The sequence below is a fragment of the Enoplosus armatus genome, chromosome 10, assembly GCF_043641665.1.
Source record: "Enoplosus armatus isolate fEnoArm2 chromosome 10, fEnoArm2.hap1, whole genome shotgun sequence".
Classification (NCBI taxonomy): domain Eukaryota; kingdom Metazoa; phylum Chordata; class Actinopteri; order Centrarchiformes; family Enoplosidae; genus Enoplosus; species Enoplosus armatus.
Genome location: NC_092189.1, coordinates 9,789,607 through 9,803,282, shown reverse-complemented (window position 1 = coordinate 9,803,282; position 13,676 = coordinate 9,789,607).

Sequence of the window (13,676 nt, the reverse complement as noted above, 5' to 3'; positions counted from 1 at the left end):
TTTTGCTTGAGTCGCATTTCCCAAATTTCTACAACGGAGGTAGCGAGTGCAAATTTAGCATAACCTATTTGTCAAAAAGGCCAAAATTATGAGAACAAGATCCAGGTTGAAAAATACCAGAATTTTCCTGTAACTGACAGCTGCATATTCTGTGTTTGTCCGGTCACAGGCGACAGGATTTTGCATATGTTAGCATAATAGTTTGGTTTGAGATTTCTGGGATTTTCCAGATATAGACGCTCTGCTTTGCTGAAAACAAACGCATCTTGCCTTGTATTGCTCCCACCATCACCAGCCAACCCCATGCAAAACTGGTGTCATTTAAGAAGTGAAATAGATCCCTCCTTGTTGACATTTTAATGTGTGCCTCATCCTCTTGAGAGGATCTCAAGGAAATGGGAAGAGAACCATAGCTGTGCATCACAAGCACCATTTATAGAAGGCACTATTTTTAGCGAACAGATTTCTGCAGTGTCGCCACATTGCATCCGTAAGGAGCAAGGCTTGGGGACCGTATCACTGCAACCCCAAAAACAGCCCGTGTGATGACAGATGAAGAACTGCTGCTCTCTTGAGACAGTGAGTGTCCTCCAACACAAGTTCAAAGGAAAAGGCTTTGTTAGGGCTTGGCAGTAAACTTTGCTCTATATACAGAAATACATATGACAATAACCAGATTATAAGTATAAGGCTCACCCCTGTAGCCCTTCTACTTTTGTCAGTGAAGGCATAAATGCAAACTGAAACCTATAATCGTAGTCAAAAAAGACACCCATATGTTACAAAAAGAAAGTTTTAAATAATCTCAGGGCTTTTTAAAGTCTCTACTTAGCTGCTATTTAACTAAGAAGAGATATGGGTTAGGATGTGAATGAACTTCCAGAAACTCATAAAAAAGGGCATTAGATTCTTAATATCCCAGCAGAGAATAAAATAGCAAAAACCTGGTGGGGGACTGTAACATAATGAATTTGTCAGGGATATAGTGGCCGTTCTTCCTCTCCTCCACTCTGCACCCGGACCCATATCTCTTCCCCTCAGCCTCCATTCAACAGGAGCACAGCATGAAATCTCTCAATTTGAAATCCAATGCCCCTTTCCTCGTCTTTGACAACCAGATCTGCTTTGGAAGGCTTTTCGCCTCGCACTTAGCACGATCTGAATCCTATACCCAATGAGAAATCAATGAATTTGTTTTTGCATATCAAATATACACAGCTTCACGGCGTTGCCTGGCCTGGCCTGGCCCTGGTGACCTTGCTGGCCTATCCCACAGAACAGCCGTTGCCACTCTGCCTTCCTTACAGATCAATAGCCTCAGATCCTGGCCCTGGCCTTACTGTCTTTATAGTCGGTCGATAACCAACATCCTCCTCTAGGATGCAAAGTAACATTAAATCTTCAATCAAAAAACATCACTGCCACCGCTAACTGCCCTCAATTATCCGGCAGGGTTGCCTGCAGGCCTTGCATTTCCCACAACAGCTTTCTTTAGCATGAGACAGGTCTGACAGCGTAATTACTGCCCTTGTATTAGAAAATTACTGCAAAGCCTGTGGATTCAAGAGTGGTAGAATTACAATGCTTATCAGATATTAGGCGACCAGAAAAGACTTGCAATTCACACATGGAATAATAGAGGCACAATGTAAAACCAAGCAAACAGGATTTCATTTTTCACACAATGAATATAAGGATTAGGCTCTGTTTTATATAAGAGACTGTAATTCACTTTCATAACGTTATAAATCCGAGGTGATAACTGGTGTTATTGTGTTGCAATGTGGAAGATGTCTGGATTTATCAAGGCGGCGCAGGATGATTTCTACTAAGCTTGACATCTGGAATAGAAAGATGAAATATGCAATGTGTCTCTTTCTTCTGAAAAAGATACCCAAACTCTTACTGGGGGAGGTCTTGTTGCCTGCAGCACGTCTCCATAAATATCCATAAGACCAACATGTTTTCCTGCTCACTCATCTAATTTTAGATGACTGACACCTCAGAGTTTTATAAACACTGGAGAAGTGAATGGAAATGTGGCTGACTAACTGGGAGATCTTTCTCCTGAGATTCACATCTTTGTTATTTGCATATTTATTCATTATGATGGCAAAAAAAGAGGGTATTCCCAGGACTGTGCTACAGTACACTTTGAGAAAAGACAGATAATGATCATGTACAAATGCTTTTGGCTCACAAAAAACTTACAATGGCTCAAAATGGTTTGCCCAGAAGCAACTTTTATAAATTATCTTTTTAAATGGGAAGATAATTGGATGATTAGTCACAGCAAAACATTTACATTCTAGCGTCACAACTCTGGGGCCCAGATTTCCCATTAGTGTCACTTAATGTATATGTTTTTGACAAATATATCATAGACTATATATATTATATACTCAGGTCAATTTCTCCTTGTTACTCCCTTTTAAGCTACATTGTGCTCTGAGCTGCAGTCACACTAAACCTACATACTTTGTGCTCTTTCATAAGGGAGCCTGCAGGGACGAAGTTAGAGAAAATGGGAGCCAATTTACAGCCTTGTAGCACATTTGGGGTCCAACTCTGGCCTGATTCTGCCAAATCCAATGTGCGGAAATACCAATGGAACAGATTACAAATGAATCCTGGGGAAGAAATGACAAAACCACGGTGAATGTCATTACCATCACCCCCTGGAGAAAATTGGGAGCCATATCCCGTGTGGTGGGATTTCCCCACTAGAATGCAAATACAGAGAGAGAGAAGAAGACACAAACACACATGTGGACACAGCACAGGCTTACAGGGAGGTACAAACATAAACATGCACATTCAGTCTGCTTTCATCTCATCCCCACTTCAACATCGTCCTGCCTTTGACTAAACATTATTAACAACCTACACATTTGTTTACTCATGTTATTGCACATATTCCGTGAAATGAAACTTAATTTGAGAGTGCTAATTGGTTTTGATTAACATACTGTCCTCTAATTCAAACTCTTTACAGGATAAAAGAGCCAAACTTAACAAAGGGACGGTTCACCCGAACCACAAAAAAAGCCAAATTCTCACTTAACTCAAGTCATGCCATCAGTTTTAGTTTTAAATATAAAATCTATGTTAAACATGCAGCAGAAACTAGTTTCCTAGTTACTCTGGAGAATCGACTGACTCTGCGGTGAACTGGTTTCTTTGGATCTACTTTATACTGAAGAAATAGTCCCCATAAAAACTGTTGACAGTTAGGTCTGTGGATTATTCAGGATGACAAGGGACTAACATCTGAAAAGAGTTATTGATTTTTAGTGCAACAAAACCCGAAATCTCAGACATGGAGGTCTCAAAACACGGGCAAGTAAAACCAAAACATCTGCATGGCTGGATAACAGTACAGGTAAGTTAGAAAATATGTCTTTTTGGTAAATTTGGGTGAAACAAGTCTGAGATTTTTCCACGCACAACACAACACAACACAACACAACACAACACAACACAGTTATATCAGTAAGGGTAAACTAAATATTATAAACATCTCACAGTACGATTAAATTCATCAAATTAGATTCAAGAAGGTATGATTTATTGCCTGGCAACTGGGTCTATTCATCTATTTATGAATACACACTTCAGGACCAAAAACTACTGTATAGGGGCCTTCCCTCAAATTAGGCCCTTGGTAGTCAAAAACCCTGTTCTCATCACTATGGGCACACACACACACACACACACACACACACACACACAGACATATATATCTATATACTGCAGTGACAGATGTCAGTCAATAGTGCTGACTTCAGCAGGCATTGAGTCCACAGTGAGTCTACTTTTGCACTCCTTTGGCGCCCTATCTCCTCCCTCAGCTCGCTGCCCAGGCGCCAGCAGCGAGGTACAACACAGAACACACCATCACTCACCTCCTTAGACAACCACTGTCAGCATTACAGTTAGTTATCTGTATTATCCGTGCAGCTCAACGCATTCTTGGATATTCTTCCAACCTCCTCTGGGATCTTCAGCCTCCCGCACTGCACAAAAACAAGGCTCTGAATCCAGGTGCAAAGCTCCTAATTGGGCAAAATATTCAGGGTACCCGAGTGACGAGTGGAGGGGAGTGGACCTACCTGTGCTCACCTGGGCTCCCCCTGGGACAAAGAGTCCACCAGTGGGTGAAGAAAGGGGAGAAAAATGACAATAGAGAAGCTGCTCCATTGTTATGAGGTCAGTCAAGTGAACTTGAAGCTGCAGCATTTGTGCAGGTGTACTTAATGTTTTTTTTTTAAATAATTTCCTCTTAGCAGCTGTAAGGAGACTGATTTACAGCCAAAGTGTCTTCCACTCGTCATTTTCCCCCTCATTACCTTATCCTTTTCTCAAGGACTGCTCTGGAGAATATACAGGCTCAATTAAGTTGTTCTGACCGGAAATCCCATTGCTCATAAATCACCTCCAAGGGCTACTGATCAGAGCTGCCACACCACAGTGTGAAGGAGCTCACAGTGGTGTGTGCTGCTGAGCAGGGCAGCGGCTGTTATAAATCAAAGGAAGGAGTACAGAGTATATTGCAGAGGATAAAATACTGTAGGACACCTTATCATAAATCTGGAACATAATCACTGATTGTCTGTGAGCTGTGATATCAGACAATGAATACGGCAGGACAGGTAAACAGTTATGATGTTATGAGAGAATGGACAAGGACTTACTGTTAGGACGGTGAAGTTATGGCAAGAACCTTTTATACTCTGACTTTTTATGATGGAGTTTGTCAGGATGTGTTATCATACAGGAGTAAAGACAGAAGATTTCACTTCTCTGTTGAGACAGATTTTGTACAGTCAAAATGTGCTGTACTCAGCTGATTAAATAATCAGTAGGGGAACATTGTCTTAATTCCTCCCAACATTTTCCCAGTGCTGCGCAATTAGAATTGCATGCCTGAACCATACCTTGAGGTGTCGTTGCTTTATAAAACATCCTCAAATAGCTTCAGAGCACTTTTCCTTATGTGTTGCCCTTTTTAGCACATAAGCGGGATAAAGACTCTGTTAATTTCTTTCATGCCTTTTAGCGAGGGCCCAGGGAGAAACCCTGCTCGGAAGGAGCTATTGCTGTCTGAGGAAAGGAAATAATCGCAGTATTAATTTTGAGCATTCAATTTGACTCCAAGGCAATGGGGGGGGGTTCAGGTTTGACAAAACAAATCCTCCACACGATTTGCTTAAAACTCACTGATAGAACAAAAGCCACTGTATGTAGGATCTGTCTTTTCACAAAAAAAAATCTGCAGAATTTTTCTGTAATCGAAATCAGTTTCATGTTGGAGAGAGTCATGGCTGGGAGGTGACTATCATGTGGCGCACAAACCCACAGTGAGGAAGAATGTCTCTCAGTCTGTCACAATTCTTTGAATGTAATCCAATCTATTTTCAGTGGTAATCTGTTGTTTTTAAAGGATGGGAGGATACAGCACTACACAACAGAAGCCGCATATTAATGCCAAATATATTTATTCCCCGGCTACACTCATTAAACAGCATTCTTTTTCTCTGGAGCAGTAATTATCTCATTGTCACCCTCCAGTACAGGTCTGCAGGATGTGTTTTGAGGGGTTTCATTGAGTATTTTTACAAAGCTGAGTGCATTATGCATGTAAGAAACCCTCCATATTACCCATGGAGTACCAGATTAATCCTTCCAGAGATTAAATGTTGCAGACAGATGGTGGGCATGTTGCATCCACATCGGCTGACCTGCTACCACTGCTCTGTGATTATCAACAGAGCACTAAATTCTGCACATGAATATTCCAGCTTTTGGCTTAAAATAAAGCACTAAAGCAAAATAATGCACACATCAATGACAACAATGAACATGAGCAAAGAGAGATATTAAACTAAAAACAGAGCCTGTGGAAAGAAAGAAATATTTTTTAACACAGATTCTTGCAAACAATTGCTTTATAGAGTTCATGTCAATTTTAGTACCTAAAACTTACACATGGTGGGTATTTTACAGACTGATTTCAGTATTATTAGACTCTGTGTGTTAAATTTGAGGCCAACAAAGGGCCAACGCACAATAAAGGATTCAGTATTCCCCTCTTCCGAATTTTGGAGAAGAAACACGATTTAGGCTCTCTTGTAGGGAAATAAAAATGTAATGTAATGTATTGTAATGTAAGAAATTTAATTCAGTAATTAACTGAAACAAGACTGAGAGTCTACAGCCATGCTAGTGCCTCTGTGAGGCTGCACAGGGGTTATTTAAGCTAAATGCTAATGCCAGCATGCTAACATCCTCACAATGACAACGCTAACGTGCTAATGTTTACCATGTTCACCATTTGCGTGTTAGCATGCTAAACATTGTCAACATTTGCTAAATAGCACTAAACACAAAATACAGCTGAGACTGATGGGAATATAAGTTTTGCATGTATTTGGTCATAAACCAAAGCATTGGAAACACTGAACTTTTTCCTTGATGGTGGCGCAAGTTCACCAAGTTCATATAATGTAGCAAATTTGATGGTGGCGATAGAGGAAAAGTTACTATGAAATTTCTGAGGAGTTGAGGATGGTAAGGTCATGATGTGGGGACTTATTGATGACCTGGGTATTTATCCTGGCTTAAGTATCATCTGTACTCTGTTTATTTTCATCAAGACTTGTGTAGTGTTGATGCTAATATTGTGCAGCAAAGTATGGCCAGTGTAAACAACACAGAGCCGAGAAGATGCTGTTTCTCTTGTAGCAGTGAAAGTGTTAAGACCCCTGCACTCTCATTAATCTCTATTGGCCCGTGTCAACGCTCAGAAATAAAGGCGAGATTACTCCCATCCCCGGCCTTAGACTCTCATTTAGCCACATACTTCAAGCCATTATTCAGCCATCATAGGAATGCCACAAAACAAATGGTATTTACCTCAAAGGCCTTATTACCTCAGGGAGGAGGGATAGGGAGCTGGGGAGCCAAGAGACGGGGAAAAAGGAAGTGGGGTATGAACACGAGTTTGAAACTCATCACGGAGCTGCAGCACATTCACTTCCTCTGCTAGTGTCAGGCTGTCATCTGTCATCTAAGAACATGACAAATGGCTGAAATGAGCTGGAGAAGGATTTGACACAGATGTCTGACATCACCATCTAATCCTTCACTACACTCTGGAAAATGCCACGATGGGATGGACTTGATTGCCATGGCAACAAACTCAAAAAATAATCCTGCAGACCCTGAAAGCCTGGGTGATTGGGTTTGATTTTGATTATGGTATTAAATCACAGCCTGCTTCTGCACCGAAGAATGACTGATTTCCAAATTAGGGCACTGTTAATTAGTCAGCCTCATGAAGATGGCCGACAGTCTATCACAGTCTACAATCAAAGAGCTTACTCATGTGGTTTTAACCTACAAGCTTCTTACACAGCTGAACTAAAGCTTAGCCTCAAAAGTAACACTGATTGCATCTGAACGACAGCTCTGTCTGCCGTTTGTTTCAGTGCCTCAAGTCTCATTTTGCTGGGTGAAATATCAACATCTGGACAGTTGTTTCTTAAGTCACAAGAGGTCAAGCCAATGTAAGTGAAGTCAAGGTGAAAGAAGAGGAAAGACGAGTGCGTTGAGGGTGGGGTGCAGGCGGCGGGTGATACTGAGCTGCCCTGTGAGTGTGTGTGTGTGTGTGTGTGATAAATCCACAGTTTTTTGGGTGCCAGCCATGAGTCAGGGACAGGTCTGCTGTGATTAACTTTAGATAAAGGAGACTAGAGACCTGGCCAAGCAGGATCAGAGCTCCTGGAGGAAATAGAGACGAGACTTACATACAGGATGAAGGACACCTCACTCTCTACAGGATCATAATCTAGTTATTTTCTTTTGAAAAATAACACACATACAGTGTTTCACTCTTACGGTGTGGCTAAAACACGTGAGAAAACACTCAAATCATGACAGAAAGTGAGTATGACAAAACAGTATTCAGTTACTGCTGTGTGTGTGTTAGTGTGTGAGAGAGAGGGAGCAAATGCATAAACCCCTCCAAGGGACTGGTGACATTTCTCAGTCTTGTGCGGCATACAGATTATATCCACAGTTTTACAGGAGTCGTGATCTGGCCTCTAGATGGCATTCAGTGTCACCTTAATCACTTCTGACACACTTTTCATCACTGCCGTGACCACATCCACCACTTTTCGAAGAATGTCACAGGATAGTGAAGCTTGACTGACAGAAGAGCTCCGGTAATATTTGCAACTTGAACATTTTTCACATGTATATTCGTCTTTTCTTGTAGCTCCAACCTTCGTTTTCACAATCATCCATTGCAGGGTTTGCCCAACAGGTAATTTCCTGAACAGTAGCAGTATCACAGATGTGTTTTTGTAATGGACGTCCATGAATAACCATGAGGCAGAGAGAGAAAGGAAGAGGTTGCATAACCTGTTTTGAATGCTCCGAGTCTTTCTCCAGAATTGATACAGAGCAAACAGTGTGACACATGTATCTGCCTACTGAATGGGAATTAGACACACACAAAAGCACATCAAAGGGTGTGATTGAGGGGGTTTGTTCCACAGGAGATGAGTGAAGGAAACTCCGCCAGTCATTTCAGATGTGAATTACTTTCATCATCTGCACACATGCGCCAGGCCATAATAATCATGTTACTGCATTTACTTTGTGAAAGAGAATTTTCCTGTTCGCAGAGTCTTGAGGGACGACAAATAAAGGCTGCTTCTTGTCTTATTCATAGGCCAAGCAGTGTACATGTGGACAGGCCTGCTTGATTTTTTGTCCTTCATGGAAAAGAGCCAAATATTTGTCTGTTATGCAGCTTCACCTTTGAATTGATACTCTGCAGAAGTACAAGTACAAAAGCCTTTTGGCGTGTTGCTCTACTTAAAAGATAAGACGGGCTATGTCAAATACCATGAAAACTAAAGCCAACAATGCATTAGTCCATCTCTCAATATTATCAGATTTCCCCCACTCAGTCCCAAGCCCATTTGTTCCTCCTGACATAAATCTTTAAAAATGGGTCACAAATGTATAGTTACATTTTTAAAAAGGTTTAGTAGTTTCCTGACACTGCTGGGTACTGTAGGTTTTAGCGAACATGACTTAAACAGGTGAAAATGGTGTATTTGCTGGGGACTATTTTCAGCCGTGGATTAATACACATTTGGTGCCAGGACGGTCTCTGAGGGATTGACTCAAAATAAACTACAGTGCCTACGTTCTTCGTAATAAAGGAACTGGCTGAATATCCCTGGATGGTGGTGGATACGAGTGTAGCAAGTCCCGACTTTCATGAAGGAGACCAGATTTGCCTCCTGTCACAGACCTGCAATTAATGTTTGTGTTTTTATTCATTGAAACTGTGATCATTGCCTAACCTTAATCAAGTGTTTAGATACTAAACCCAACCATACCATAACCATATTTAATTTGCCATAACCATGAACTTTCCCTAATATTAACCATTCTGTATTTGCCACGTGAAGATATTGCAAAAAGCAAGACTTTTAAAAAGGTCGGTATTGAATATAATCCGGGGTTTTGCACAATCGTTCATTATCGACGTTGTTGTCTGCCGATATGGTTGGAAGGGAAATGCCACCAGCTGAAGGAAGCCGCAATGGTGATTCATTTTTTGGACAACAGAGGAAAAAGGTCAGGCTTTAGCTACACAGGCAAAACTAGTTGGAATAATTAATTGTTGAATTTGGTCTTTTTAATTTAAAAAACTGTGTGTGTGAGTGTTGCCAGCGTTTCTCTTTTACGCTGTTGTGCAAAAACATTATATATGTAAAATGCCAAAATGACCATTGTCTGATGTCAGATGAGAAGTTTGTCTGTTGAGATGGAAAGAAGTGTTTTTATGATTAAACAGGAGCAGAGTACAAAGAAATAGCTCCAACTGCACCAAGGCATGCCTGATGTCCTGCCAACCTTGGAATACAAAAATGTTTGGCAAGATCCTTATCAAGCACACATTTTCTGATATTAATATCCTTTTTACCACAAGATCTTCTTTATTTGGGATGGATATAAACTTCTGTGCGCTTCTCAAATAATTGGATCCAAGACTCATGGGACAGAGACTTCACATCTTCAGTACTGTGCTACAGTGTTCTAGTTTCCCATCAGGCTGGATAATGGACCATAGTGAAGGGAGGCGGTGTCCCGTTTCAGGTCTTTCATGCCAGCACAGGACTGGCCAGACACACACAAGGCCTGATTCACTAAGAAAACCAGGAAAATAGAGAGAGAGAGAGAGAGAGAGAGAGAGAGAGAGAGGGGCAACAGCCACTCTGTGGGAGGGAGGAGAGCAAGAGGACTGAAAGAGGAGAGAGGGGAGACGCAAAGGCAGTCCCAAAGGCAGTGAAGAGGCAGCTGGCTCAGAGGTGTGTGCGTCCTATTTTTAGTTTCCCTCATGCACATCTCCAACTCAAACAGCTGCTGGAGCATTTGCACACCAAAAGACTTCAGCACCGTCGTTCCTGCAGACACAAAAAACCCACGCAACCAACAGGAAAGCTTAAACTTTACTCTGGCTCAGGTGTCTCAGCTGTGATTGGCTCAAAGCTCCAGTCCCGCCTCTCAGCTCCCGCTTCCCTCAGGTTGTGTTTTTTTGTAAGGTTGAGTTCCTTTTAGACTTGAACACAAAGGTGAGGTGTAGCGTAAAGTCACATGACCCGGAGTACTGCTGATGCACACCGCCTGCAGTCTGGCAAGCAAGAGGCAGCTGTAAATAGCATATGTCCCATGTGACTTAATGTATCGGGACCCAGCAGTCAAAGGAGGTCATTAATGACACGACGGGCTGAGATGTCACTCTGATATCTTCCGGAAAAGTAGCTTCTTTTGTAGGCTGCTGACAAAAGAAAGAATAGTTTATTTATTCTTTTCCTAAAGAAACACTGAGACACTGTTATGGTTACAAAATATTTAATTCATGAAATGCTTTAGGAAATCTTTAAATGTACCTCAATAATGGCTCCAAACGGAACAGGAGCACTATTGAAAACAGTTTTTTTTGTTGTTACCAGCAGAATGGATGCATCTGATGCAAATTTGAAAAATAAATGAAAATGTCCCTGAGCCAAACCTCATTTAGGCAATGACTGAAACCATGTCAGAGCTGCGATAATAAGCTCCTGCATACGTAGGTAGGGGAACAAGTTAGTGCGCTACCCAGAAGTAAGAAAAGAGGTTGTTTCATTTATTTATCAAATATGAAATATTTATAGGATTCAATCTACTGGCAGAGGAGGACCAGGCAGAACAAACTGTGGGTGGAAGAATCGCAAAGTTGCTTTATGGATAGATGCTAAAGAAAGCATCTGGTGGAGGGCTGCCTGCTGCTCTGCATGCATTTCCAGCCTAAATTACATTCCCAGGCTTTCAGGGAGTCAGCTGACTTGGAGTGACAACACACTGTGGGCCATTAAGATCTCACTGTCGGCAGGACTTTGTCTTCTGACAGTGGGAGTGGACACCTCACCTGCATAAAAGGTGCACAAGCGATTGTCCAAAAAACTGCAGATGTTCCAGTTGAACCAGTTTGACTGGAGCGCTGTGCTTTTCCTCCAAACACACACACACTGCAGCCCCACCTCACATGTTTACTTTGTATGAGAAAGCTGGCTTTTACTGAAGCTAGTCAATGCATCTCTCAGAAAAGAAAGAAACACAACAAAAATGAGTCACCTAATCAGCACCTGAGAACTGCTGCAACTATGACAGCGAAGTTTTGGGCGGAGGATTAGTTCCCTCTGAAAGGGAGAAGTTAATTATGTGGCTTTGATGCACCTAAAGTGCTGTTCGATTTGTGGTTAATCCTCATCAAACTGCTGCACAAGGATTATGCATTTTGACTGACACCTTGTTCAAATGAAACTGCTGAAACACATCCTCGTACACTGCCAAGCACATCTGCACATACACCACAGTCAAATGATCAAACAGAGCCGCAGACAGAGGGGGAGAAAGAGACCCGAAAAAAGAGAGGGAAAGGCTATGCTGAGACAGATCACATTCAATGAGTTAGCAGCACTCTCTGAGTAAGACAGCATTTTAAATAAAACATGAAAGCTGGAGAAGAAGGCACTCCTCCTTATACAGCAACTTGTGACAAGCCATGATATTCTGAGAGACAGCACACCGAGCTCAGAGCTATCCCTGGGGAGACCCTTCCCTCTCCATCAGATAGACTATATATCAGGACCATCAAACACGCTCCCTCATCCCACAACATCCGAGGCTCCTCAGTAGAGGCCAGACTGACCGTCGGGCTGTAGGCAGCCGATAAGCACTTATGCACTGACTTCCTCTGAGCAGCAACAACAACTGCTTTCCCTCCTCTGTGTCTTTGATTGGATGACAGAAGATCCATCACTCACAGATCACAGATGGGAGCGCTGCAGTCATCAAGGAGTTACATTTCAATCCAGAACAAAAAAAAACACATTATCCAGACATGAACAAAAACCAAGTCCTGTTTAGGCCCCCCTTTACTCTGCCAGAGCCATTAAACTGTGAGAGGCCTGAGAGGAAGGGCCTGTATCAACTTTGATATGAATGTGTAAATAAGTCATGGCTAATCTCTCTATCTCCCTCTCTTTTCTGTTGCTCTCACTCTCTCTCTCTTCGTAAAAGCCATATGCACATTTTTAGAATTCCCCGAGTTCTGCTGACGTGAAGAAAGAGATGAAAGATTCATGCTTGTTTAAAAAATTCAAACAGATGTCCTGAACTTTTGCTACACAGCCAATATGGATAAATTATTTAGTCTCGGGATGCAAGAAAGGGAATCTGTGAGTTTGGACTTTGCAAACGAAGTCCAAACAATGATAAAGCCAGTGATTGTGACTTGTGCACCATCATTAGCATAAGTGTGGGTGCTCTGCATGTCCCACAAAGGCTCACATTCACACAAACGTTAAGCAAAGTGATGGAGGTTGATGGCTGCCTGGTAAAGCTCAGGTTTGTTGCCTTTTTGTGGTGTTGTTTCCAGCAGGACTCATGTGGACCGTGCTGGAGCTGCAGAGCCGGTCAGTGAATGCACCAGCAGAGGGAGACCATGTCACATGACAGAGCTGCGAATACTGCTCTGCTTTTATTTTCCCTTTTACCCACACATTTGAATCAATAAAAGAGGGGCTAGTCACAGAACAATTATATAAATAAGGAGATATAAATATTATTAAACCAGTACCAGACTGGTTAGGGAGCAGAATGTAACAATTGAAGTATTTAATGAAAGTAAACCTGCCTTTCAAAACTTTTTTTAATTAATCCTTATTTAAGAACTAGTTTAGCAATTACTAAACTGTTGTCTTTTAATGCACAACATTTTTTATAATTATTTTACCTATGTGTATTATTATTTTATCACATTGCCGTATTTTCCTGTCGTTAAAGTTGACGCTGTTGTAAATGTGAGAGCTGATTAGCTGTTAAGGGTTAAACTCAGTCGGACGTGACACTGAAATCCGATGCAGTTCCTGATGAATGAGCCTGCTTGTGACTGAGACCTTGTTACCAGTTTGCTTTTAGTCTAATTTTCCACAGGTGGGTTTCATGTGGTCATAATGTTTGGCACGAGTTGGTCGGTGATACTAATGTAAAAGCTCGCGCGCCTGTTCTGCGTCGTAGTGTTCCGTCTTCAGCGCACTGCGTCATGG